This window comes from Heliangelus exortis, chromosome 5 (assembly GCF_036169615.1).
Source record: "Heliangelus exortis chromosome 5, bHelExo1.hap1, whole genome shotgun sequence".
NCBI classification, from domain to species: domain Eukaryota; kingdom Metazoa; phylum Chordata; class Aves; order Apodiformes; family Trochilidae; genus Heliangelus; species Heliangelus exortis.
In genome coordinates this window covers 35,240,541-35,268,310 of record NC_092426.1, presented here as the reverse complement: position 1 = coordinate 35,268,310, position 27,770 = coordinate 35,240,541, and the positions used below count along the sequence as shown (strand labels likewise).

The 27,770-nt window shown below is 40.3% G+C and overlaps 1 protein-coding gene across 6 annotated transcripts in view; it reads right to left on the bottom strand.

Annotated features, from left to right (window-relative positions):
* RGS6 (regulator of G protein signaling 6) overlaps positions 1 to 27,770 on the bottom strand; it is a 260,455-nt gene that overhangs the window by 146,799 nt on the left and 85,886 nt on the right. The window contains exon 1 of one of the 6 annotated variants that reach the window (XM_071744552.1): positions 11,764 to 11,769. The exons of the other annotated variants lie outside the window; for them this stretch is intronic. The gene's annotated coding sequence lies outside the window, so the exon portion shown is untranslated. Of the gene's footprint in view, positions 1 to 11,763; positions 11,770 to 27,770 lie in introns of those variants that run through there. 6 annotated transcript variants of the gene reach the window in all.

Here is a 27,770-nt window from a genome sequence, read left to right as displayed (position 1 = left end):
TCAAGACTTGGTGCTGCTCAGATTTTCACAAAATTCTCCCAGCTCCACTCACCTTGAACTCAGCAACAAGATCAATCTCATTTACTGGCATTATAATTGGGCAGAAGACTCACCTGCATTTACTAATGTTAATGTTCCCTTTTTCCTAGGCTCTGCATAAGCCCATCCATCTGGATGCCCTCACCAGTCGAAGGACAGGGGTCAGAAAACAACCCAAAATTTAAATGCAGCCTGGGGTTTGTTTGTTAATCACATCAGCACCTCAAAACCTGTACTTGTAGTGATTCCAGGAGACACCTCAGCAAAGGGAGCAACAAGAGGTCAAAGTCAATGAAGAACCTGGGAAGCAAATAATTTTTCCTTCCTGCCCCTCCCCAGATGTATGTGACAAAATGAACTCCCAGAGAAGATTGCTCCTACACACTTTCCTCCAGCCAAGAACTGCTTTCTTAAAGTGATTCAAGGCACAGTATTTAAACCTGGTTATAGCAGCATATATTGTGCATTGAGATGTGCTGCCTTCCAGCCACCTTCTTTCAAAAAACACAATAGAAAAATAACCAAACAATAAAATATTTATGAAACAGGAAAGCTTAAATTAGTGTTTCTTTAAAGGGAAACAAAATGGGAGAACTCTTGTCTGATGGTTCCCACAACACTGAACTTCATCGCCCTTACAGATGTTTTACATCAAGATTAAGATGTGGTTTCTCTAGAAATACTGTTGATTTCTACCTGTAGGACAGTGGAACCAGCCCTGCCAAGGACCCAGCCTCAACAAAGACTCCTGAGCTAGGAGCAGGGCAAATGAACACTGAAACCAGCAAATGGCACAGTAGCTGAGGAAATCCAAGTACTTCATTTGTTTCCTGTCCCTGTTTATTTTAAGTGAACAAAAGAAAGGAATTTATGCTAGCACTACAGGCCAAAAGATGCAGTTTTAACAACAATGATTTTAGGGTTTTTTAGTTATGATTAAAATGCATTTTCTCTCTAAAAGAAATTGACTATTCAGAGTTCAATAACTGGAAGATAGGGAAAGGAGAATGCATGCTCTAGAAGTCTTCCAGGAAGCCCTGGAAACCTACACCTGGTTTCCCTATAAAATACTTCCTTGAAGTATTCTTACTAGAACAGTTATTCCATGGGATTTGTGCAGATCTCCCTCCCTCACCTCTCCCAATGCTTCTTTCTCAGACACGTGCCAGATTTCTGTGGAGCCATGAACTCCTGTACAATATTGCTTGCAGGTGATGGAAAAAACAATTCTGGTATCCTTGTAAGGTACAGAATGTATTTAAAGACTAAACAATGTCAGCGCTTTTCTGTTTTCAGGATGAGATATAAAAGTAATTTTTCTTCAAATTACCTCTATCTGAAGTCACAGTATAGCACACACAAATTCATACAAACACACACCATTAATTTTTCCCCCTAAAGGCAGAGGAGGAAAGCCAGGATGTGCTATTTATGACTGGCAGTAGCAATGGTGCAGCACTAATGTAGGTAGTTTCTACTCCAGCCTTTTCTTGGCCTTTAAAAATCAACATAATGACTAACAGCTGCTTTTTAATTACTTGAATTACTTGTGGTAATCCTGCCACAGCTATGGCAAGTGCTGTATGGAGAAATGCAGTTGCCCTGAAGTACCTGACTTTGACTTTTGCTCTTGCAGTGGGGCATCCTCTGCATGAGGATGTGTTTCACCCATCCTCCCAGAGGGAACCTCACCAGTGAAAGTAAAGAATCAGGAATAGTGACCTATCACTGACAGTACTTCCCTTTCTTTACTCTCTGCATTCCCCCTGTGCATTCACATTCAGAAGTCCTTTCATTTCACCACTACCAGCTACCCCCTATAATAAGGACACCACTTAAATCAATAGCAAATGATTTAAAAAAATATTCTCTCTGACTCATTTTCCTTAATGAGGCAGTCAGTCTTACTCAGAGCAGTATGCCCACGAAAATAAACACACACTTATTGATTGCAACAAAATTATGGTGTACATTGTGAACAGATTTCTTTTCTTCCAGATTCTTACAATGTTCTTGATCGGAAGCCTCTGCCACTGTGTTATGCTGCCTGACACATAAGGAGACAGGATGAGGGAGCTGGGGTTGTTCAGCCTTACAAAAAAAGAAGGCTCCAGGGAGACCTAAAAGCGACCTTCCAGTGTCTGAAGGGGCTACAGGAAGGCTGCAGAGGGACTCTTTGCAAGGGCCTGGAGTGATAGGATGAGGGACGATGGATTTAAATTAGAGAAGAGCAGATTTAGAATGGATTTTAGGAAAAAGTTCTTTACCATGAGGGTAGTGGAAAAAATGGCACAGGTTGCCCAGGGAGGGGGTTGAGGCCTCATCCCTGGAGATATTCAAGGTGAGGCTCGATGAGGCTCTGAGCAACCTGACCTAGTTGAGGATGTCCCTGGTTACTGCAGGGGGGTTGGACTAGATGACCTTTAGAGGTCCCTTCCAACCCAAATTATTCTGTTTCTACATTGGTTTTATTGCTTTCACTAAGATGCTCACAGGTAAACCTCTGATTGTGACTATAGGGCATAAACAGCTGTTCTGAGATTTTTGGCTTTCTGAGAATGCTTCTTAATCTACACAACCCACCACACAGTGGGAACTGTCTTTATGCACAACAAAAAATTAACTCTCCAGCTCATGAAGCAATTTCATGACAGCAAAGAAGCATCCCTCAGAGAGCAGAAAATTCATTAACCAGTTCAGATTTTGTAACAGCATTATAAATCACTATGGCAAGTTTGCTTGGGGGTGGCATCCTTTAGCAGGGAAAAAGAGAAAGAAGGAACTGGGAAGTCACATAAAACCACGTACTCTTTGGCTAAACTGAGGAATGTGATCCATACATCTTACAGTTCATGTTCAGATTAATGCTAACTATTCCCAATATTTTACTAGCTCCAGGTACACAGAGCAAGGCAGAAGGAATACCTGGCACATGTTTCCAGGTCATGCAGCAGGAGGTGGGAATTGTGCAGAAATGGCTATTGCACCATTCTGGAAGTAAGCACCTATTGTAGAGGATTCTTTATCCATGAAGAGGATTACTTTTATTAAAAAGAAAAATAAATAAATTATTATTTAAAACAAATACATTCCTGCCACACTTTTGGAAATGTTTTCTCTTTACCAGCCTATTAAGCAAATTTCAGTATCAATATTGTTGTTAGATAATGATGAAATGAAACACTTGGTAATGGCACCCTAAACTCTTTACGGAAAACACACAGTGCAGTGAAGTCCTGTGACCAATTTTTTGAATTCAAGGTACTGAATTCAGACCATCAGCTATTTTGAGCAGAACTCTTTTATAAACCTTGGTAGCAGTAGTCTGTCCAGCAAACTGGAGGAGCTATGTGGACTGAAAGAATTCACAGGGCCACAGACAATCCATGCTCACATACTAAAGATGATTTTTGTGTGTGTGGCAGGAAGCATTTGTTTAACATCAAGGCTAATGAGCTTGTTCCATCATTTGCCACACAGAAGGTGAAATCCTGAAATCCCCAACCAATTGATTCATTTTGTTTTCCACTTCCCCCACACCTCAGGCTTCCCTCATTAGGATGAAGGGGCCGAACCTCTGCTACAGGTGGAGAAAGGTGCATGAGCTATTCTGCTTGTCAGTGAACCACAAACACTGAATTAGCCATACAGTAGCACTTTCAACTTCCTGAGCACTTTGCTGCTGCAGAAAACAAAACACTTCATAAAGATGTAGGTTACAAAATTCGTAGCTCTATTATGAGCCTGGGAATAAATTACCATATTTCTTATCAAATGTTCCTGTGTTCTTAGGCTGACTTCTGCCAGTTTGTGCAGTTTGCAAGATTGTACCTCACATCTAAAATTTTTCTGAGGACACCTTTATTTTGCTCTTCTGACCTTTGAATAGAAGATGTCATTGTTTCTTTGTTTTAATCAGGTAAAGGTATTGCAATATTTTAGTGGAGGATAAATCACCTAGTAATCTCCTGGATAAGTGTGGTAATGAGCTCAGGTACCTTTGATACCCCAAGTATAGTGCATATGAGCAACATTTAGAGTCAGTCAGAAATGGATAAAGACAACCCATTGGCTCATGAGGAGGGCAACAGCAGCAAACACTGACTGTATGGGTAAGAATCCCAGAACCACTCAATAGCCTAGATTGGGAGGGATCTGGGAAGATCATCCATTCTGCAGGTTTTAAAGAACAATTTCATTTTAAAGAACAACTTCCATTTCTGATAAATGTCTGTAAACATTTTGTTCAGCTGACTTCATTTTGGAGTTTGGTATATATTGGTAACCTTCCTCTTCCTCAATTTCCTACATTCCAGGAAAAGGAAATAAAGGGGAGTAGCAACAAGAAGGTACACATAGGGAGATGTTCCTGCAGCTGCTAACTGATGGAGAACACTTCCCCACACTGCTGCTTGAGTCCAGGACCTGCTTTTGCTTTGTGTTTGTGCTGTGCGTAGCACAATTACTTTGGGTGTTTCATACACAACTCCCTACTCTTCCGATGCTCATACCTTTGAATCATAAAGTCCTAAACTCATAGATCTGTGGAAAATTCTGAGTACAGTCAAGCCAACAGTGTTAATTAGGACCTTTGAAAGCTATCATAATTTTTCTTCCTGTTATTGCTAGTAATAATTAAATGTAATGGATTTTTTATCAGTTGTCCCACTGACAAGTCATTTACATGCACACTGCTTCTGCTAATTAACAAATATGGAAAATAATTCTGCCTTATCATTACAAAACACTTCTCTTGCACCAAAATATCCAAAGGGATAAACAGTTGGCTGACAACTCAATGGTAATTCCTTCCATAAAAGAATAAAGGAGTGTGAAAGAGAGAAGAAAACCCTTGGTTTTCACTCCTTTGACATTACAAGGTAGCTTTTCAGTATCTGGTCTGAAGCATGTGCCTGTAGAACACATCCATTTTCAAACATCACAGTTACACCTGTACAGAGAGTTACTCTGGCAGAGGTCCTGTGAAGGCCCCTGCTCTTTCCACAGACTGAAAGAAAGGATGAAATTAAGATTCTGATTGTTTTCAGGTGACAATGGCAAATGCAGCAGAACACAAACTGTATAAAGACATTTTAAAGGTGCCAGTAATAGTATGCTGGAATATTAGCTTTGAAAAACAAAAGACACTGAATGTATACCATCCATACTTTCAGCCAATTCCTCCCTAGTATGTTTTAAATGCAGGAGTTTAATCTGGCACAGCAGGTCTGCAAGGCTCTAAATCCCAATGGGAATGAGAGGGCAGCATTCACCTCAGAGGAGAAGGATGTTGCAGACTTCTCAGAAGGTACCATCCAAAGAGCATCTCATGATGATGTGGCTCTACCACAGCCTCTCAAGGGAAACATCAGAAGGTTATCACATGATACATTTAGGATGAGACCACAAAAAAACAGATGGAAACAAAACTGCAGGGAACCAAACAGACAGGCTTGAGGGGGTTGATAAGATGGTTTACTGGATTTGTCTCATTTTTAATTTCTGCAACTCTGAAGCATCGTGTGACTGCATACAGGAGGTCTGGTTTTCTCTTGGTATCCTGCAACACTGTGTTTGGTACAAAAAATCACATCATGTCTGACTAGAGTGGCTTACAGAATACTTCAGTAAATGTTCCCATGGCAGACCAGTATTTCTCTCCACATAAAACTATCACCAAAAAAGTGATCTGGGAAAGACCAGAATAGTCTGACATAGTGTCAAATAGAGAACACAAGAAGAAAAGCAATATGATTTTAAAGAGAGCCCAGAATACAAAAAAAAAGTAGATGGTAGCACTTAAACAGTGAAGCACTGGAGTCTGCAATTTCCCTTTCAATTAGCAACATGAATTAGTGCCATCACAAGCAGCTCTCTTCCCCCATTTCCAGTGCCCTGCACTGTGCAATGTCTCACTGAACAACCCAACACTCCCACACAAAATAAGGGATCTGAATGCTTAGCCAGGGAATGGCTTCACAATCTTGAAATCAAATCCTGCCTCCCTTCTCAGGGCTGAGCCTGCAGCCCAGGCACTGATGGCTGTGGCAGTGTCCTCCCACTGACTGAACTCACACTCGTGAAGTGTGTTGGTTGCCTTTGACATTTCCATCTCTTTGGGTGCCCACTAATTTAAAAATAATTAAACTTGTATAGCTATTTCTGCTTCGCCCTCTGCAAAGCTTGGACCTATGTCAAGAAGACAAATTTTTCGCCCTACAGAAAAAACCCCAAAATACCAAGGGAACTAAGAATCTACCAGGGATAAAATAGAGATGGGCTAATCTAGGAGCACAAAAAAAAAAAAAAAAAAAAAAAAAGGGCAGTAAGTTAAGTAAGTTACTGCATTCATTTCATACAATTTTCGACATTCACACTTCAAAAAACCCACAAATACCACAAACAGAACAAAAATGTGTAGCACATCTTCCAGCAGACTGTTTTGACCTGATATATACCTGTGAATAAGAGTGCACAGGCTACTGCTCAACACTGATGTCAAGTGATTCTTTGAATGCATTTACCTTCCTTCTCTGACTTCCTAAACCACTCCTATCTCTTTTTTATTGCTGCTATCAACCATGGAATTATTTTGGTAAATAATGAAAAATAACTGCATGGGGCCTAATTCATCTTGGCACTGCATCAGTTTTCAGCACTGAAATCACACTGACTTTGAACAGATATCCCACCTTTTGAACACATTCACTAAAACAGGCCCATAAATGCTCTTGCTATCTTGTTGTTGCATTAGGATATTTGACTTAAGCCAAGGAACTGGAACAAATGCCACTATGGGCAAAAGAGAAATAGTACAAACCAGTGACAGTGAAGGACAGAAACAGCTCAGGCATTTCTGATGTTAACAGCATTCAAATGATGTGCAAGGGTAAGTGTAACAAAAGTCTGTATATTTTAGTGCATTTTTTATGTTCCACTGTCAGGAAACGATGACTGAAAACTCCCCATAAAACTCTCTACCTCCTGTTGCTGAGACCCAAGCAACCAAGACTAATTTGCAGATGTACAAATCATACACACACACACACAAGAACACATGTAATTTCCCTCCTTTCTTAACAGATTTCTAATTATTTTAGCTTCTACTGTGTCTTCTTGTGGAGCAACGATCAAAATCTTGTATTTTTACTCCTCATTCTTCTCCTCCACTGTACTTCCTCAAGCAACAGCTATTACTTAATTAACAGCTTTGCTTTTATCACTCCAAGCAATCCCAAGGGTTCAGCTTCTAGCTTATAATATATATGCAATTTGGTAGAGTAAATAGCCTGCTTCTAAATCTAAACATACCAATCCTGCAATACTTAGTGTTTTGTATGAGGAACAGAGTAAGGCCTCTCTAGATACATCCTACCTGAAATATGCAAGAGCTCATAGACCTGCACAAAAGCAATGCTGATGGCCAACAGCCAGGAAAACTTGAGTATCTGTATTTGCAGTAAGGCACAAAAAAAAAAAAAAAAGGAAACATGAGACAAATTCTAATAGGTAAAAACATCTTATGGACGAACACATTGTGTCCTGGTTTGGGCATTGATAAGAAAATACTGAGGGAAAAAAAATTTCATGTTCAATTCAACATAGGGAAGGAGCAAGCCTGAAGATACTTAGGTAATATTTCAATTAAGGAAATTAAACAGGTTCCAAAATCTACCCTAGGCCCACACTGAGAAGCACCATAACCTAGAGCTCACCCCCCTGTCCTTCCTTTACTTTCTCTTTGTTATTCTTGAATTATACTGGCTCTCAACTAAAACGTATTCTAAGCCAAATACTTCTATCTTCTGTTTAACAATATTCACACAGCCGTGTTTGCTTTGACTGCTCATTCCTCTCCTGCAGCACTCACTATCACCAGCCAGGTTGCCCCCCTCATTTTAGCAGCCTCTGTTATTAAGTGGGCACCTAAAGGGACAACCTACCCCAGTTTTTCCCTGAAGCACAGGGAAGGAATATGCCTGGGATGTTGGAGAGCAGTGAACAAATGATGGAAGGCTGGGTGATGCACCTCTTGGCTTTCCCCTGGCAGCCTCTCCCATGAGTACCCATCCATGACACATAAAAAGGAGGGAGACACACACAAACTGTCCCTCAGTAGGAGCACTGATAGTGGAACCCCACTGATGAAAGACACTATCTCACCACTATTTCTACACTAGAACCTGGAAAATTTGGCATGTGTGAAGGTACCAGATTTTCCAGGTAAGTACTCAATGAAGCCAACAGGAATCCAGAGTGTTATTTGGAAGCCCTACTATCCCCTACCTATGGCCCATCATTCATTGGGTGGTTTGTCCAAACACTGCAAAGAGTGAGTTCACCTCTTATAAACACATCATCTTTCCAGATGTTCATAAAATAAATCCACGCATGGATCAACTGCTCACCTCCAACTCCACATCACTAGAAGGGTGCTCACTCTTTCTCCCTTCATGCTAGAGAAGGACTGCTCAGAGAGATGTGAAATTTCATCACCTCCATCTTAATACTCATCTCAAAGTAAAGAACTGGTATATGGAACAGGCATGTCTTGTAACTATGGTTGAGATCAGGGAGCATTGGATAGCAGGTGAAACACAGCCCCTCTGCTCTGGTAACAGAGATGATGAGCTCTTTTAGCAGCTCTTAGTGCCATTCATAAGTAAAGCTCTGATGCTTGCTGACTGCCAGGCAGCTGAGTAGGCTAAATAAACAAACACTATGACAGAATTCACCGAGAAACACTGGAAAATGCATGAATATACAGCTGAACCTGAGTGCAAACCGGAGCATTGCTATTACCAGGAAAAAAAAAGCCTAAATGCAATGATAATACCCTAGACTTGGCAAATGGGAACAGAGTCCAATAGATTTTTCTATTTACTTGACAAGTGGGCATTAGACTTTTTGACAATGCCTGTAAACCAAGCAAAAAAAGGTAATAATTGGATAAGTAGCGATTTTGAGCTGGTCTGCTGTATTAATGGGCACATGCTGAGCAAGTGAGGGATTTCATTGCTGAAAGAATTGGAGGCTCTTAATGGATTGTTAAAACGCTATTATAAAAATGGTTTAGAGGTCCTCCTTCTAGAGAGATGGAAAGGCATTCATTACTTCCCACAAACCAATTTGATCCTCAAGGGTGTGCACAGATGGGCAAGTAGTACTTCTATATGGTGGTAATTTGCTGTGCTGATCACAGTGTATGCCTGTTAAAAAGCAAAACCTGTGTATTCAGTCCTTCATGTTAAATGAGCTGGTCCTCTCAGCCATCCTTACGGTTATGTCTGCTTAGATGTGGCTTATAAATAAGTTTTATTTCAGTCTTGGCATGGAATCACAAAGCACAAAACTATGTCTAACGTGATATCCTTTCTTGCACGACACCACAAGGCTTTCTAATGATTAGCACCCCACATTCTCCTCCATCTTCCATCTCTACAGTAAAATGGTAACAAGCCTTGCTGATAGACCTTGCTGATGATGTTTTAAAACAGAAAAGATTACACAGGTGCAGAAAAGTTAAAGATAAGAAACCTTAAAAAGAAGAAGGGGAAAAAAAAAAAGTAAAAAAAAAAAAGTAAAAAAAAAAAAAAAAAAGGAAGACTACATGATTAGTAGGAGCTCCCACCCAAAGCCATGAATTTGGTTTCAGCTGCTAGTCCATACTTCCAGAGGGAAGCCTGGAAGTATGCAAATGCCAGACAACAGACATCAGGCTTTTTCTTGTGGATACAAGTTATACAAGTTATTTTTAGTAGCACTTTAAAGTTCAAGAACAGTGATGTATTTCTGAATTTTTACATGTTTGGTTCTATGACTGTCAGCCTCTGCAGGGTGGTCAAATATGGAGAGGTCTAAACATACATTTCCTCTGCTACCCTTTGAAGAGGAAGTTGTCAAGTAACAAAAGAAGGACGACTTGGGTGGTGTCAGTCTGATGGTATTGTCAGCAGTGACTTTATTTCACCATTAGATTCCTCAATCGTTGCACTACTCAAACCCGATGGTTTTTTTTCCTCCCAACCCCATGATTTGTTCCAGTTTCAGTTTTTTCATCGCTCTCATCATTAGAAGTTTCCCATTCAAAAAGATTTCCTCACTGGCTGCACTTCGAGTGAGCCAGGACAGGACACTGGCTTTTGTCATATCTTATCAAATATGTTAAAATGACCAAGGAGGTATGTAATCTGCATAGGTATGCCAGTAACTCCTCAAGAGAGTTATTTTCAGACTTAATTTTTCCTACAGAAGCAACGTTCATATCATAGTAGGGTCTATGCATCAGGTAGGGTCTCTCTGTCTGTCTTTGAAACCTCTTACTCTTCAACCCACTGGCTGGTTTCAACCTGGTTAAGAAGACTGGTAAGAGCCAACTTTTTAGATGTGTTTGGAAAATACAAGTAACCAGGTGTCAGAGTTTGGTAACCCCATTAATACCACACTGAGAGAAAGGCAGTGAAAGCTGCAATTTCTCACTAGACCCTTGGGTGCTTTTGTATTTCCCATATTTCTTTTAGCAACTACCAATCACTCAAAGGCTCCTCAAATTTTCATCTTCAGAAAGTTCTGTCCCTTTGTCAAGAATTAATTTCATAATCCTCAGAAAAATGCTCCCATAGAAGAACAAGCTACATGTAATGATTTCTAAAACAATGTCAAAATTTACCTCTTAAATAGAAATTTTTAAAAAATAAAACTAATTTTATTTTTTATTTTATTTTATTTTATTTATTTTATTTTTTATTTATGCTGAAAGAGCAGCTTGCAAAGTCCCATGCTTTGGTCTTACTTGGTACAGCAAAACAGCAAATATATTTGAACCATTGCTTTATATGTCAATTTATTATGCATTGTTTATGGGAATATTAAGATTTGGAATATTAAGATTTAACTACTTAATGTTAAACTAATCCCTAGTTTAGTGCAAGTACATAAGACCATAACTACTGTGTAGGAAGCAAGCCTAAAAAGTATACCTGTGCACTTAAAACATGAAAATAGATACATGCATTTAATTCAGAGATGGTATCTGTGTGAGGTGCCAGGGGAGGTTTACACTGGACATTTGGAAGCATTTCTTCTGGTAGGTTGGTCAAACACTGGTTTCCTGGAGAGCTGGTCAGTACCCCAAGCCCATCAGTGCTTTTTTGACAAAAGTGTCATTTTGAAAATGCCTTTAATAACATCCTTTATCTTTTGGTCATCCCTGAATTGGTCAAGCAGCTGAACCTGATGATTGTTGTAGGACCCTTTCAATTGGGACAGTCCATTCTATCCCACTTGTGGGAATGAGGGATTTCAACAACAGCCTGAGATGAAACTGGAGCTAGTTACTGGAAGACTTATTACTGAATTTCAGGGTGGCAGAGTTAGTCCCTAAACTATGACAAACATTTCAAAGAAACATGACATTGTGCTGTAGACATGGAAAATGGAAAAAGAACCAATGTGGCTCAGGGGAGGTCCTGGTAGAGGATGTCCCTGGGCTCCTCCTTTACCACTTCTGCTCACTGGAAGACAACCACTGTATTTAATTTATCCTCCTGGGACACTGAATCCCCCACAGATGGGGCTGTAGACAGCTGCCCTAGTTTCTACTTGCTTAAACCAGCTCCAGCAAGTTCAAAAAAAGGAGAAAATCAAAATATAGGGGCAGACTTCATAACTTAACACGGTGAGGGCCCTAAGTGCAAACACTGAACTCTTCTTCCTAGGTTTCACATTCAATCTTCCCACACGGAGGAGAATATGCAGGTTGAAAAAAAAAATACAGGGCTGATCACATGCTGAAAGGTGGGATGCCCTTTGGAAAGGTTCAGTTGTTAGCAAAGATTAAGAAAGTCACACTCAGGGCATCTTTGTTCAAGAGACAGAAACTGGCTGTATCCTTGCTGAGTGTAAAATGAATCAAGAGAAAACAAACAGTAGGTACAAAATTCTAATTGAAGTCTATTGATATTAACATAACATTATGTTGTGAGTTTCATTTAAGTGAAAAAAAAAATTGTGTATTTCAATACACTGTCAATATATCTAATTTTAGCTCCACATTATACAATACTGCTATGGGTTTTTTTTTCCTCCAAACAAATGTATGATTCATTTTATATTGCATGGGCATACGAGTACAAAATTGTCTTCTACCATAAGAAGGAAAGTTTCCTTCTTTAAAGAAAACTAGAAAGCATATTTTCAAATTACTAAAATCCACAGAACTGATCCTTCCCACTCCAGCCATGCTAGTGCTGGAACTCCCTGCTAATGCTCACTGTTCTAGAGCTGTTTAATAGCTTCAGAAATACCTGGCAGTATTCTACCCAAGCTGAAGCACAGAAGAAGATGGGAGCAATGGGGGAAAAAGTTGTCTGCCACTCCTTCTCTTGTTAGCCTTCGTTCTCCTAGAGCTAGAAATGCCCTGTGAAACTTTTCAAGTTATCATTGCCCCTTCAAGACAGAAAAATGAGGAGGTCCCCATGGGATGCAAGCAGTGGGAGCAGTGGGAACTGTGTCCCTATCTCCTGTCCAACACAAGGAAAGGTGCAAACACAAACCCCATGCACCAGAATTGCTACCATCTTCTCCAACCCAGCTCTGATCCCAAGCCAAGTCACACAGCAATCACATTACTAGGTCACACCAGCACTTTTTCTTGCCCTTTAAATTTTTTTTGACTCTGCTTAACACCAGGGTCTTTGGAGGAAGGAGTTGGAACTCCTCTAAGTGGAGCTGAGTGCAGAAGCAGCTGAAAACAAATGGGTTTGGAGGTTTCACTGCATGTTTGGTTAAAAGTCTGCTCTAAGAAATCAAAGAGGCAGATTTCTTCTACTGTACAGCACTGCTCAACAGCTGCTGAGACTCATTAAAAATTTTTCAAACTGGCAGTGTAAACTTCCTCTCTTACTTTATAGATCTTCAAATGAGCCTGTGTGTGCACGTGTATTCATATATATGTGTACAGATATAAATACATATATCCACATATGTTTTGATTTCAGTGAGGCTGGAATATTGTTTTAAATTTTTTATGACATGAAAGATCTCTGCATGTTTGTTCTGCAATTCTGTTGACAGCAAGTGGTTTTCCCCAACTATTTGTGCAGTTTCACTTATGCCATGGCCTACACCTATATTGGTAAAAGAGAAAGCTGAGAGCAGAGATCCCAAGAAGGATCTGCAAAAGCCCTGGGACTGTCTGCTTCTCAGACTGTGACTTGTTAGCACTTCTCCTGGGAAACATTTTGCTGATAGGCACTTAAATGAACTGTGTATGAAATGAGAGCTCAAGGACTCATTCAGCTTCCCAAAAGGATCTTTATGAGAAAACAGGAGTCTGTGCTGATATGTGAGTGGAAAGGAGGATGAATCCTGGGTGAGACACTTCATTTCAAAGTCCAGCCCAGATGGCAACCACTGCATTAACATCTTGTTCATGCAAAGCCACCAGCAGCATTCACAGAACATGGTACATAATGCTGGCTTCATTCTGAGGTCTGTTTTGAAAGAACATCTCTTTCTCTACAGTGTGAAATGGTCACAGACCTGCAGTGAACTTTTGCTCAAAGCAAGCCACTGGCTCTTCTTTTATCTCTCGAAGGACATTTAGGTTTACCAGTTGCTTTTCAAAAGACCAGTTTGCTCCTGAACAAAATTTTCAGTACAAAAGTACTACTTAACTTGTAGTCATCTCATTCCACAAGTGAGAAACACAAGCACCTATGCAACCAATTTTGTGTAAAGAGAAGACTCAGTCTGTTTAAATCACCAACAACCTGCACATGTTGTGGATTTCTAACCTGTTCACTTTAATAATTTCCTTATAGTAAGGGAGCTACTACTTGTACAAGCTTTCAGCTTTGGGACAATTTCTGAAAGAACAAAAATTATTTAAATGCATGAGAGGAATCACCTGGCAAGGACAGTTGAAAAATTAACAAGGAAAATTTGACACTTGTCCCTGAAAACAAAGGTCACATAACTGACCAACACTTAGGATGAAAACAAATGGCTCAAAAATGTGGAACTGAAAAAACTGAAACAGAATTGAAGGAAAGAACTAAAACATTTTAAGAACTCTTCCTAATATCTGTTGGTTCCAAAATCTGTTGCAAGTGACTGCTTTATAAATGGGGCTTGCAGGTGACAAAGACGTCCTTTCCCCTTCTCTGCTTTAAACACTTATGTCAGTAACCCACTTCCACTCACAAATGTTTTCCCAAAAATCCTTACTAATGGGTTAACTCCAGCCACTGTGAAAATCCATTTCATAGCAACTTCCCACGCCTGAATTTCAGAAATCATCACAGACCAAACCACTATGTCCTGCCACCTGAAGAGTACAAATCAGAGAAGTTGTGAATATATAAACTACTTCACCAATACCATGCTGTTCTTTGGGCCAACACAGTGATTTCCACAGGGATGATACAAAGAGAACTGCTCTTTAACTGAAGTTCACTTCTGCAAGTGTTCCTGTGTATATGGACAAAAAATTAAATACTACAACTGAAATGGAAGGATTCAAAAATCCCTAAGTTTGCTTTGCTAAGCTTTTATAGAATGCAATCAACATCCAGTTTTACTGAAGCTGAAGTTTTGAGCTGTTATGTGAGTCAGTGAAATTCTGCAGTTTATGAACATTACACACATCTTTTCCTAAATGACAATTCTTGCATTGCTTTACTTTACTTTAAAGAACTCCATGGATATATAGGAAAAATCAGGTTGGAAAGGACCTCAGGAAGTCTTAATGCTATTTTCTCCTCAACCAGGCTTAGCTCTGTGGTGAGACCAAGTTACTTAGGGCTTTGTTCCCCTGGGTCTCAAAAATCTCCACAGATGGACATAGTAACATCCTCCTGGGTAACCTGTTCTCTGCCTGACTGTTCTGGGAAAAAAGTTTTTAGCAGAAGTTTGAGAAATTGTATGGAACATGAAGGCATATGAATATATTAATATTTCACATGAAAAAGTCAGAAAGCACATACATAGATTTGCTTCATGACTGAGCACACCGTGAAACCAGCACTGTAACCTGGCAAGCAGGGCGGGAGAGAAGTAGTTAATGTGAAGTTTGAGGCAAGGTTTTCCCAGTGAAAGATGGGTAGGGGTCTGTACAGATTGTGAAACCTTTCTGGAAACCTGATGGAGCAGGAGGACCTGTATGTTCAGTCACACTAACTCCAACACATCACTTCAATTTGCAATATTATCATGACTGTAGTTCATTGATGGTTTTAACTTTTTCGCCCCACCAAATACTAGAGCACGGACCTTGTGCCAAGACAAGTGAATTCACTGCACAACAGGACTTAATTTGTATTGAGGATAATGACTTAACTCATCTTCTCAAAGGGGGGCTTAACATTCCTGTCCCGTTCCCCTTCCCATAAAGGAAAACTTCACCCCAAACACTTGTCTCATTATAGTTGCTAATCTTATGCTCCACAGCTCAGGCAAAAGTCCCCTAACATGTAATACAGAATTATTTTACCTGGTACTGTTCTTTTAATGTAATTTCATAGAAAGGTGTCTAAAAACCACTTGGACTTATGCTGGGATACATATACTGAGTATATAGGCATCCAAAAGATGTGACAGTTCTGAGAAAGACCATTTACAGCAGTGAACATCATCCTTGAATATTACCAAGCACCAGAATATCCTCACAAACATCAGACTGGCACCAATGGTGATCTGCTCAAATACTGCCTCCAGGTTAGGAGGTCACTGTCGCTTAACCATAAGAATCAGGTTTCTCATCTTCCTGCACTTAGTTGTTCAAGAGCAAAATGCATCCCTAATGCCATCCATCTGCTCCCCCTCTTCCTGAAAAAGAGAAGGAGCAAGTGTTTGAGTGGAAGGTCAAAGAGCAGCAAATGAGCCTGTGGATTGTTCCCTCTCTCAGCACTTGTGCTGTGCATACTGGGGCATTTAGAGATAAAGCCCTGCTTCAAAACAGCAACTTCTTCCCCAGACGGTCTGGCATCTACAGCGTTTACAACTTCAGCAGGCAAGGTGGGGATAACCCAAGGCTTTTCTGGAAGCAAAAAGAAGGCACGTGTGTGTTGTCAGAGTTGCTTCCTACACCAGCCATGGCAAAGAAGTGAAACAGGCAGAGCTTACACGAAGGCAGCTGGGGGGAAGAAAAGAACATGGTCTCCCCATCAGTGCAAAGGCCACACGTTGCAGGCTGTTTATTGCTGTTATGGTCTGGTTTTAGTTTTAATTGCTTTAGTATTTTGTTAAACTACCTTTTCCCTACAATTTTATAAATTAACACACTACTTACATGTTAATGGCAAGCTGCATATTGTGCCTTTGGTAGGAACCCCCACTTAGTAATTCTTCCTCATTTATTGAGTGATAAAACGCTGCTGTTACTGAGTAACATGGAAATACAGTTTATTACCAGGCCTTACTGCCTGCAAGGATTCTTGTTAGTAGTGTAATGGTAATTTACAGACCGGTGCTGTCAGCTATAGGCCAGATCATTGGCCCACTAATAAGACAAATGCCCATGAAGTGCACAGGTAATTCTGACTTGATGCTTTGATCTAGTAGAGGTATGAATGCACAGTTCAGACATATAGGATGAGACATATGAGTTTTGAGGGAAGAAGCAATTCAAATAGATTTAAAAAAAAAAACAAAAAAACTGCACAGAAGGAAACATCAGGGACATTGCAAATACTGTCATAACATGTTTTCATCTACTTATTTTATATTTGATAGTATTACAATGCAACTTTCAATTTCAAATCATAGAATCATAGAATTATTTGGGTTGGAATGGACCTTAAATATCATCTAGTTCCAACCCCTCTGTAGGAACACCTCCTACTAGACCAAGTTGCTCAAAGCCTCATCCAACCTGGCCTTGAAAACTTCCAGGGAGGGTACAGCAACAACCTCCCTAGGCAACCTGTTCCTCACACTAAAGAATTCATTCCTAATGTTTAAACTAAACCTACCCTCTTCCAGATTAAAACCACTACCCCTTATCCTATCACTACATGCCTTTTTGAAAGTCTCTCCCCAGTTTTCCAACAGTCCCCCTTCAGGTACTGGAAGGCTACCAGAGCAAGGTCTCTACTGAGCCTTCTCTTCTTCAGGCTGAGCAACCCCAACTCTCTCAGTCTCTCCTCACAGGAGAGGTGCTCCAGCCCCCTGATCATCTTTGTGGCCCTCATCTGGACTCACTTCAAGACCTCTCTTTCCTTCTTGTGCTGGGGGCTCCAGAACTGGACCCAGTACTCCAGGTGGGGTCTCACAAGAGCAGAGTAGTATGGGACAATCACCACCCTCAGCTTGCTGCCCACCCTTCTTTTGATGCAGCCCAGGATACAGTTGACTTTCTGGGCTGCAAGCACACACTGCTGGCTCACGCTCAGTTCTCTTCAACCAAAACCTCCAAAGTCCTTTTCCTCAGGGCTGTTCTCAATCCATTCTCTTCCCAGCCTGTAATTGTGCTTGGGATTGGTGCAGGATCTTGTGCTTGGCCTTACTGAACTTCATGGGGTTGCCAGGGGCTCACCCTTCAAGCCTGTCAAACTCACTCTGGATACCCTCTCTTCCCTCCAGGGTCTCAACCACACCACACAGCTTGGTGTCACCAGCAGACTTACTGAAGGTGCACTCAGTCCCACTGTCCTTTATTTAAATGCTTAACTCCTTCTCATACATAACTATGTTTATGTGATTCTGCTTCTGTGCATGTACAAATGTAGAAGGGTGATGGGGGATTCACACAACTTCATTTGCCTTATCTAGTCCTGCACAACTGCTGGAAACACAGCTGCCTCACCTGCTCTAACACTACTATGCAAACATTTCGGGAGACTCACAGATGTTAGATGACAACTTCCATGAGACTGGTATGGCATTTGGTAGCTTTACACCTACCTATTTCTGTCAAAAGTCCAGGTCTTTTGGTAAGATGAGCAAACAGCCTCAATCTCAATGAGAAGGAACAGGGCTGAGACCACCACTCCATTCAGTGGCTGCACCAGACAGCAGGGCAGCTCCTCTGCAAACATCACCAACTTGGAAATGATGTGTGATTACCTTTAGCCTCCCTTGTGACTTTTGAAAACAAAAAGATACAGATTACTTGAAAGGTCAACAGGGAAAGCTCCTGACAACACAAAAGGCCACTGTTTTTTTTTTCCTTCTCTTTTGTGCTTTCAACACTATATGCATCAGCACCTCCTTGGGTACTTGGCTTCACTTTTACCAACACCCCCCTTTCCTCTGTTAATTACAGCCCCCCTTTGAGATTTCAGCTTGTTGCACACAATAAGCCATGCCTTTCATTCTTTGCTTTGCATAGAATCACAACGATGTTGTACAACTCTAGAACTTCCAAATCACACAATGATTTCAAACTGTAGTTCATGACAGCCTCTACATTCAGCATCTCCCAGCCTCTTTGCTCTCCATTTTGACTTAACATTTGCTTCCTGCTGGCCCATTCAGTTAATCTTGTTGCTGTTAAATATAGTAGCTTTTCTCTCTGCAAATCCTGCCATCTGGAACAGTCTCCTACTTAGGTTTCAGCAAATCATTTGCTTCTAAAAATCTGGAAGGGTATCTTGTCTCCCCTTGCTCGAAATGAAATTTCTTTCTTTATCACTGAGAAAGTGATACCACTGTGCACAGGGACACAGACCATATGACAAAACTATGAGGCATCTGGGGACACAGTTTGCATGAAAGCTTTTACACAAAATAAAGCTGTGTTACTCTCTGAAGTGGCCAGTATTGCAAGTTCTTGGAATTACTTGTGATGAGACAAACAGCAAATAAACAGCAAAAGTCAGTTATTTGTTTCACCTACTTTGAAAACATTTGCTTGAAATAGAGCAATTAGTAATTCGCCAAACAAATAGTGGCAGCTGACAACTGCTGCTGACATACTGCCTGGTATTATTCTCATGTTTTAGAGTAAAAAAATAGACAGTAATGTACATATACTTCAACACTTTATGGATTGCTATCTCTCTGTTAAGACTCAATATGCTATCAGAATTTTAACTGAACATCACTTTAACATCATTACTCTGTAACACGGCATTAAAATAATTGAGAGCAGCATTAGCCCTGCTTTTTGGATGGGTAACAACCTAATCTTAGGATGGCAACAAAAGATGGACAAAGGTCTATCATCAAGATTGTCAAGTGATGAAAGCCTCTGTGCATTAGGTCTAAGATTTTTACTTGGAGTCATAAGCTGAAGAGTTGATCTCAAAGAGAGCATCCCCTGGCCTGATGAGAGCTGTGGAACAGCGCTGACCCATGTGGCAGGAAAACAACAGCAACTTTAAATAAGTGATGGAAAGACAAGTAGTACTAAGCCCTTCTCCTAACTCCCAGAAAAACAAAACAAAACAAAACAAACCAACAACTATTACCATATGCTGTTGTTCTCCAGTTGATCTGGCCTTCAACTAGTGTACGACTTCAAATCATTGCCATGGTGTTGGCAATCCTCAGACACAGTAAGTGCAAACAGTATTACACAGATTTTGCCACAATTCTAAATTTCTTTGACATCACAAGAAGACCTCTTCCCCTAGGAGCCTGGGGATTCTAGCTCTGTTTGGCACGGTTATACTCGCTTTAGAAATTAACCTGAAAAAGCGATTCCAGGTCTTCTTCACAAATAAAGTCACTTTTGCACTGCTTTTTATAGGCAAAATGTTGCCACTAGGTGAAACTCAGAAACTATCCTGACTTTTGCTTGTTTGTAAGTACCATCCTGAGTCATTACACAGCTAATCTTCATAAAGGGAATCCTAGCCCCTCAACTCCATCTCTGCATTGGAAGCAATAGTCCTTAATCAGATGTGAAACGGGCAAAGGAATGAATTAGTGTCACTCAAACTGCACAGAACAAGAGAAATGAATTAACATGATGAGTATTTGCTGCTGTCAAGGCAGCAAATTGCAGACTGGTTGAATCCAAATGAAGAGACAATGCATTACAAAAGGACAGCTGATTGGTTATTCTTGACTGCCAAAAAAACCTGTTCAGGATGCATCTAGAGAAAATTTCTGCAGCCAGAAAAAGTGCTTTCTGATGCTGATAAGAGGAAAAAAACTACTCCTCTCAAAGCCTCCCACCCAAAGTTTAAAATTACCTAAAGGTTGTACTGTTGAAAATAAAGACTAAATCACATTGAATCTGATTAAAGACAGATTAAATCAGTTGTATTTATTGATGAAAATGATGCTGTTCGGTGATTTGGTAATTACTTTAAAATGCGTATTTTAAAATACCTTGGCTGTTTTTTCTGGTGTTCTTGCTTACACTTCTTCCCAAAGATCTTGAACAAGAGAGCTTAAATTTGGTTTTTGTTCATGTGCTGCAAAGACATTTCAATATTTTTCAATATTTCAATATTGAAAATATTTCAACAAACTCACTGAAAAGACTGCAGGTTTTCTCTTAGGAAGACATCTGAGAACAACTGCTTTTGTTTTAATCATTCTTTTTTTTTTTTTATTCTATTTGGAAGAAGCACCATTAATTTTACTGGAGTCCTCTCCCCTACAAAGCAGTATTAGAAGCTGCCCGATAGCAGCCCTACATCAAATTTTGATAACCTTGTATTAGGGGAAGAAGAAGAAAATGCAACGAATTCTGCATTCCCAGCAACAGCTAAAAAACCTGAGTTTAAACATTGTACCCATTCCTACCAAAGCCTGAAGGAAACCACAAATACTTCTTGTGGCTTTTATAAAGTTTTTATAAAGACTTTATAAAGTAAACTCTTGTTATTTCTAGGCTTCCCCATACACAGAGAGAGGTAGAAGCATTTAGGCAGTCACATAACTTTAGGACACCAACACAGCTTCTGGAGGGCCCTTGCAGTGCACAAGCATGTTCTTGGCAAGTTCAGCAGTGATGGGAGACTGGGTTATTAAAAAGAGTTGGCCAGCAGGATCCCAAGAACTGCCAACCCACTTGGGCTGAGTGCAGCATGACAGTGCCCAGACCCATCATGACTCAGGGCAGAACATTCAGGTCATCTCGGCAGTGATCCACTTCTGACAAAGTGGATTCAAAGCACAGAAATAACCTTTGCTAATAATGATAGATGTATTTATAACCCATCCTTCCTTCAGGAATCATGAAGCACTTCACAAATAGTGATGCATTCTCTGTAACAGACTCCTTGGTTTACAGTCTCAGGATTCAAATCCCAGTACAACTGGCAAACAACATTTCACTTGAATGAGAGCTACTTCAGTGGCCTCATTCATCACTTGCTGGTTTAACATAACTACTCTGTCTTCATTTGAATTAGCATTTAGACACAATCTCTGTGCTTTCTGAAAGAATAAAACAGCTGATGTCTCATCTCTGGCTTAAAGGCTGTTGGCTAGGTTGAATGAAAAGGCTATTTCACTAGAATTGATAACAGCTGAGAATAAGAGTTATCTCGCAGTAACATCTGGAAATATGTGAACATCCTGGATTGCATCCTGTTCTTTCAGTGGTAAAATTCAAACTGAAACAAAAAAAGGTGATAAATCCAAGTAGAATAATTGCACTGTATTGCCAAACGTGTTTATTCTCCTAAGACCACCTAAGCTTTAAAGCCAAAGAGACACTTACATCATGATTGACTGAAACCATAATTAATTTCAGCGAAGTGATTAAGACGCCAGTACTAGGCACTGGGTTGGTTGTTATTTCCCATTTCTATACCCAGAAGCTACAATTCACCCTTATTTTTTGGGGCGTGAGGAAAAAATAGTGTCTGATCTAAATAAATGATTTTTTTTTTCCATCATTTGATTGACTGGTGTGTTTTCTCGTGAACTAACCCCAGGCATGAAAGCCAGCATCTTCTTTCTGACCAACAGCCAATGACCTTGAGAAAACCTGCAACAGCAGCCTCTGGGAAGTCTGGGGAGATCAAAGAAACAATTCAAGTTTGTATTCATTTGAATGCCATCCCATGTTTAGCACTGTCTGGAGTGCTGCTGCAAGAACTCCATGTTCCTGTGATGCTCAGCAAGCACAGCAACAGTGCTGCAGAGATGACTAAACAAAAATGCACTGTGCTGCACCCAGTGCTCTGTCCCTTTCAGCAAATTGCCAGAAATACCCAGAGAACTAAGCTTATATTGTGTATATCTAGGTAAGTTTCTACCCACAACTTTGAATGTTCTAAAAATATTGTACCAGTTTGTATTTGAGATACACTGGGGGAAGGTTGTACAGGTACCCCTTCACCTATCAATCAAAAGAAATGACTTCCAGGGTGGTACCACATGGACTGCTGTTATACAGATGCTAAACATTAGATTTGGACAACACCCTAACTCAAAAGGGCCAGAAGATTTTAGGAAATTAATATGAAACCAAAGTCAGGGCCACCCATAGATTTCAAGATTCCCTATTTACAAAGCTTCTTTAATGAGAGCTGGGATCCAAGACCTCAGCTTTATGGTCCAGACAGGAGATTCTCCCTTCTGCAATAGAAGCCTGGCCCAGCAATGTTACCCTATCTGGAGGGATACGGGAAGAGAAGCCAGGCACATAGATACATCTCAATGGCTGCTTTACAAGAATAGCAATAATGAGTAACTATCTAGCATTTACATTTCTCAGGGGATATTGATGTATTTGTGTACTCCCAGGTCCTCACAGAGGACAGCAGAGAAGCACTCAGAGGAACAGCAGGAAGCTGAGGAGGACCCCCAGGATCCAACTTAGAATTACACTGGTCCTCGAGTGGAAAACAGCCAAAATCCATGTCTGGGGATAAGGAAGCCCTGCTAAAAGCATCCATTCCCTAGTGCAGAGACAGAGGTTGCACTTTGCCTGGGGCAATCAGCTTTGTAACAGTCAAACAGTACTTCAGAAGGGTATCTGGAAAGATTCCCAGATTGTACATTTGATCCTTTAATTTAAACCTCTGAGAACAAGGGTGGCCACAGAAGCAATGAGGATTAAAGGACTGGCTCGCTCCTCCCTCTTTGGGAATGTTAGAAGAGGGTGAGTCCTACATCTTAATCACTCAGCCCCAACCCATCCCTCCTGCCCCAAAACCTCTCTTCCCAACCTCACACAAGACCATCGCTTCTGGAGACAGATGTGTAAAGCTCTCAAGTACAGGCAGTAAAAAAAAAAAGCTACAGTTTCCACTTCCCATGACCAACCCTGTAACTCTTTCTGTGCTAGGTAGTCACCCAATTGAGTATCCTTCCTGGAAAGGAAGTTAATTCACCTAATTAAAACAGGAGAGGAATCAAAGATGCCATTATCACAACAGAAACATGGCCAAGATACCAAAATGAGCATCCTTACTCTCACACTGAAGGGATCTCTGTACCATTTTCCTTGCTCAGGACACAGAGGGATGCACTCACAATAACTTGGGTTAATTTGCAAGCTCCTTCTCTTGGCATTGGAAAGACTGCTCCATGGGGAAATTCAGAAGAAACTTCATCTCTTCCTCTGAATTGCCCTCTCCCAGAACTCTCTGTGTGTCCTTGCTGACAGGCAAACTCAAGTCTCAAGGTATCCCCTGCACATATTCCTCTAAGAAAGACTGCAGCATTTGTGATTTTCTATGTAACACAGAGGAGCTTGTTTTGCCATGTTTCAGACCCCTCAAAATACTAAGAGACTACTTCAATCCTTTTTGTTTTGAAAACGACTCATGCTGAATTTTCCAAAATAGTCTGCAGATCCATTGGACATTTTTTTGGCATAAGAACATTATAAAAAAAAATAATAATTAAAAATTGCTTCTCAAGCCAAAAATCCAAGGGTTCTAAAATAATCAAACCTTGAAAAACAGGGTGCACAAGACAAACTAAGTTCACTGTCAAACACATTTGGCAACACTGCACATGATCTTGTAGCTATTCCTGGTGAAATGGTTGGTTGGATGGTGCCTTTCTGGGGTTCTCAGGAGCTGAGCACACATTTTCCAGCATTTAGAGCTTCCTCCTAGCAAAAGGAAAACTGATAATTCAGCAACCTCCAGAGATAAACAACGAGGTGTCTCCCATCCAGCAGAGCTTCTATGCTTTGCAATACCTTAAAAAAGTACCAGTGGATGTTCTGCTATCTCTAGATACAAGTGTCTTAATACAAGTATCTGATTTTCTAATGCACTTAACATAGAGAACTGATGTACAGAACCTCCAAGCATGATCATCCTGATGTATTTAAAACATGCCCACATATGGATATGTCAGCAAATCCAGACTGCTTAGCCTCCTCATTTTCAGCACCATGTCAATTTTAAATGATTCTGGCTGAGGAGATGGCAGGTTGCTGAAAACACTGTCAGCAACTGGCAGGCTGACTCCATTAAAGTACTCAATATTTCTAACATTGGTTCAACAGGACTTAAAAATGCCTCCCTTGGAAAAAAAAAACCAAATTCACAAGGCCTCACACTGCCAACAGCACAAATAGCTCACAGATTTCAATCCACACAAGCACAAAGCTTAAGTGCTCCTCTGACCACGGGTCATGTTGCATTCAGGGTTCAATCAAATATAAAATTGCAAATGGAAAAATGAGGGGATGAGCAGATATAATGTTGATATAATGTTGACCATTAGTCAATAATCTGTGTAAGTTCATATAGAACATGAGGTGATTCACACACCAGCTTTGTAATGACATCGGTGGAAAGGGGGTCCCAGGTTTTATTAAATAACAAATAATAAAATTTTACTTTATTTATTCACTGATCTATGGTAACATTGGACCTTCTTCTATAAAAAGCAGTTTTAAGGATCAGAATTGCACCTCCAGAATTGCAGAACTGCAACTCCACGTAAAACTGGAGGGGATTATGCCACCCAGAGACTAGGGTCTGTGTTCAAATATATTTAACAACCGAATTTAATTCAGCTTTAAAGTATAAAAAATATTTTTCTGGGTGCTGGTAAAAACCCAAAAATGTGTGTTTTGTAAAAATACTAATTCTGAAATTAACAGCTGTAAGTATTTAAGAACTTCATACCCCATCTCCACAGCCAGAAAGGCTCCACCCTGGGTGTCCCTGAAAGAGTTTATGAACATGTAGAGGTTGCTCCCTGAAATACTCCTGCCCCAATCCCCACTTCCTAATACTCTCAGAGGTCCAATGAAATTCCAAATCCAATAATCCATACCAGTACACACAGGTTTATGGCCTGTGACATGTACAGGCTGAAAGAGACAATGCTAATGGCTCAGTTTTTAAGCCTACTTATTTGAGGTTGGTAACTCTGTAAGGCAAACACTTCCATCATCTCCCAGGGAATGTGACTTTGGGCTCACTAAAACCCTCGGAGGCAGCATCCTCACTGCTCATGCCAGCTGCAGGAAGGTGATGCCTCATTTATCTCTGTACTATCAGATCAATAACACAAGCAATCTACTTCAAGCAAGCCTGACTGTAGCTAGTTAAGAGTTCAAGCTTAAATTATCTTCACCCAAAGCATTTTGCATTCTGCTTGTGTTTGGACTCAAAATTTTAGCTCTTCAGTGGGATTGCTCAATTTCTGCATGGTAGGAGTTCCTTAAGGAAGAAAAGCAATTAACCTCCTTGGAATCAGTGGAATTAATAAATCTTCCATGCCTCCCTTTCTGAACTTATACACAAGTTGTAAAGCACCACATCTCAACAAGAACCTTACAAGAAAAGTGATTTTTTTTTTTCCCCCAGAGTTACCCTGTATTATTCAATATGTATGTGAACATTTGAATAGAATCTCATCAGACAGCAAAGATAAGAAAAAACATGGGATATGTCACTTAGTGTCGATGCATTCTAGAGATGAAGACTAAAATTAGCCTGCAAAATGCAGGTCATCCACATGGTATCTTCACTTGAAAATGTCCAGCTTTGGGATGCTGGAGCTTTTGTTCCCCCTTTTAAAGATTTTGACAGTGTGATGACTTTCACAACAAACAGTTCTGTACACATTCCATTCACTTGGAATTTGGTGAAGGGTGGATCCAATCGTACAGGAAATAATCCCATTTTCTTTGGAATAAGTTGTTTTGAGCAAATATGCAAGGACGGATAGGGAATCCTTCAGAAAAGTCCAGTGTGTAGTTTTGGAAGCAAATTTGTAAATGCTCTTCTAGGCAGATTCACACGGACACTACAGAATTGCCTGGACAGCAGCCCAACCTCAGCACCCAGGAGAACTGAAATGATAATGGCTCGACTATCAGTGCCATCACCTAGGACAACAAACCAACAAAGTAAAACCTCTGTGATGAATAAACAAGCTCCATCCATCTTCATACTCGAGTATTTATAATTTCCCAAGCCATGGTGAGATGTTAAGCCATTGCTGCTGAAGCCATTATCACACTATTCCCCAATTCTCCCTTTCTAACCAGAAGGAAAAAGAGGCCCCATAGTTAGCATCCCATTTTACTCTTCATCCATAACACCTTCTCAACCAGCCACTTTGCTCAGAAATAGGAAACTTCTCACTAGTGCTGTAAAAAGATTAACATTTCATTCTGGAACAGACAAAGAAGTCTCTTTCTGAACCCTGAGATAGAGCTGTTCAATCTTCATGACCTTTAAAACAAATCCCAAGAAAAATTCACTTAACTTAGAAACTGTCCTGAATTCCCTGAACACCTACAAAGAATGAGTGCCAGGAAACATTTATATGAATTACAGCTTTAATAATTTACGGGTTAATAGAAGCTTTTAGTAGTTTATTAGTTAAAAACAAGAATTTAGCTAATCATTACCTAGCAGTACCTCTGCCCACGTGAGCCTTCCCTTGAAAATCATCCCACCTGGCAGTACCCACTTACTACCCAGTAACTCTCTCCTCAGAGCAGGCTGGAGAGCCAAGCCAGGGACAAAGAAGGGGCACAGCTGCAGATCTAACTGGAGGCTTTACATTTGTGAGACCAAGAGCTGGAATATGAGTAACACATCTAAGAAAGTTGATGGCTGTCCTGGAGGCAGCTTATAGTCTATTCTACCCCTAAGCAAAAAAAGTAAGCTTTTCTGGGGAAGGAATCACAGCCACCTGCTCTCCTTTATCCTGACAGACCCTTTTCTTTCTGTAGGGCACTTTCACTGGCATAAGAGTCTCCCTCTGCTCTATAGCCTGAGGATTAGAGAGCAGCCAGGCAGCTTACACAAATGCCTGCATTTGAGAGTAGGTCTCCTTAGTTTCAGCATCTTTTATTACTGTTGTCTTTTTCCTTTCTTTCTCTTCAGTTCTGCTGAATTCTTGTCTTAATGGCAATCAGCAAAGGCTTAAAAGTAATTACTAAAAGAGAAAGAAGAACATCTGGAAAGTGGCATGCATCATACTAAACAAGCTCTACAGCAGATTCCTGCATTATTCATCTTGATTTATATGAATATAGTTGATCAGACAAGTATATTTTATTCTGTATCTATGCCAAAGTTTTAACATGATGCACTGAGACAGCTAGCTACCTAGGTGCCCAGCAAACCTCAGAAATAAAATTGGTGAAATCTCACCAAATGCAATTGAGCCACTTGAAGCAAGAACAAAAAACTGCACAGTGGCAGAGACCTGTTCATGTTCTTCTGAGTTATACACCACAAAAGGGATTTAAAATATGAGACTTCATGCATTTGGAAGACAGAAGGCAGTCAGTTTTTCTAAATTATGCCAGCTTTGTAATAGAGATGCAATAAAAATTTTACTGACCAGTGAGCTTACTGTCTCAGTAATTAAAGCCTCTTCCTGTAAAATTA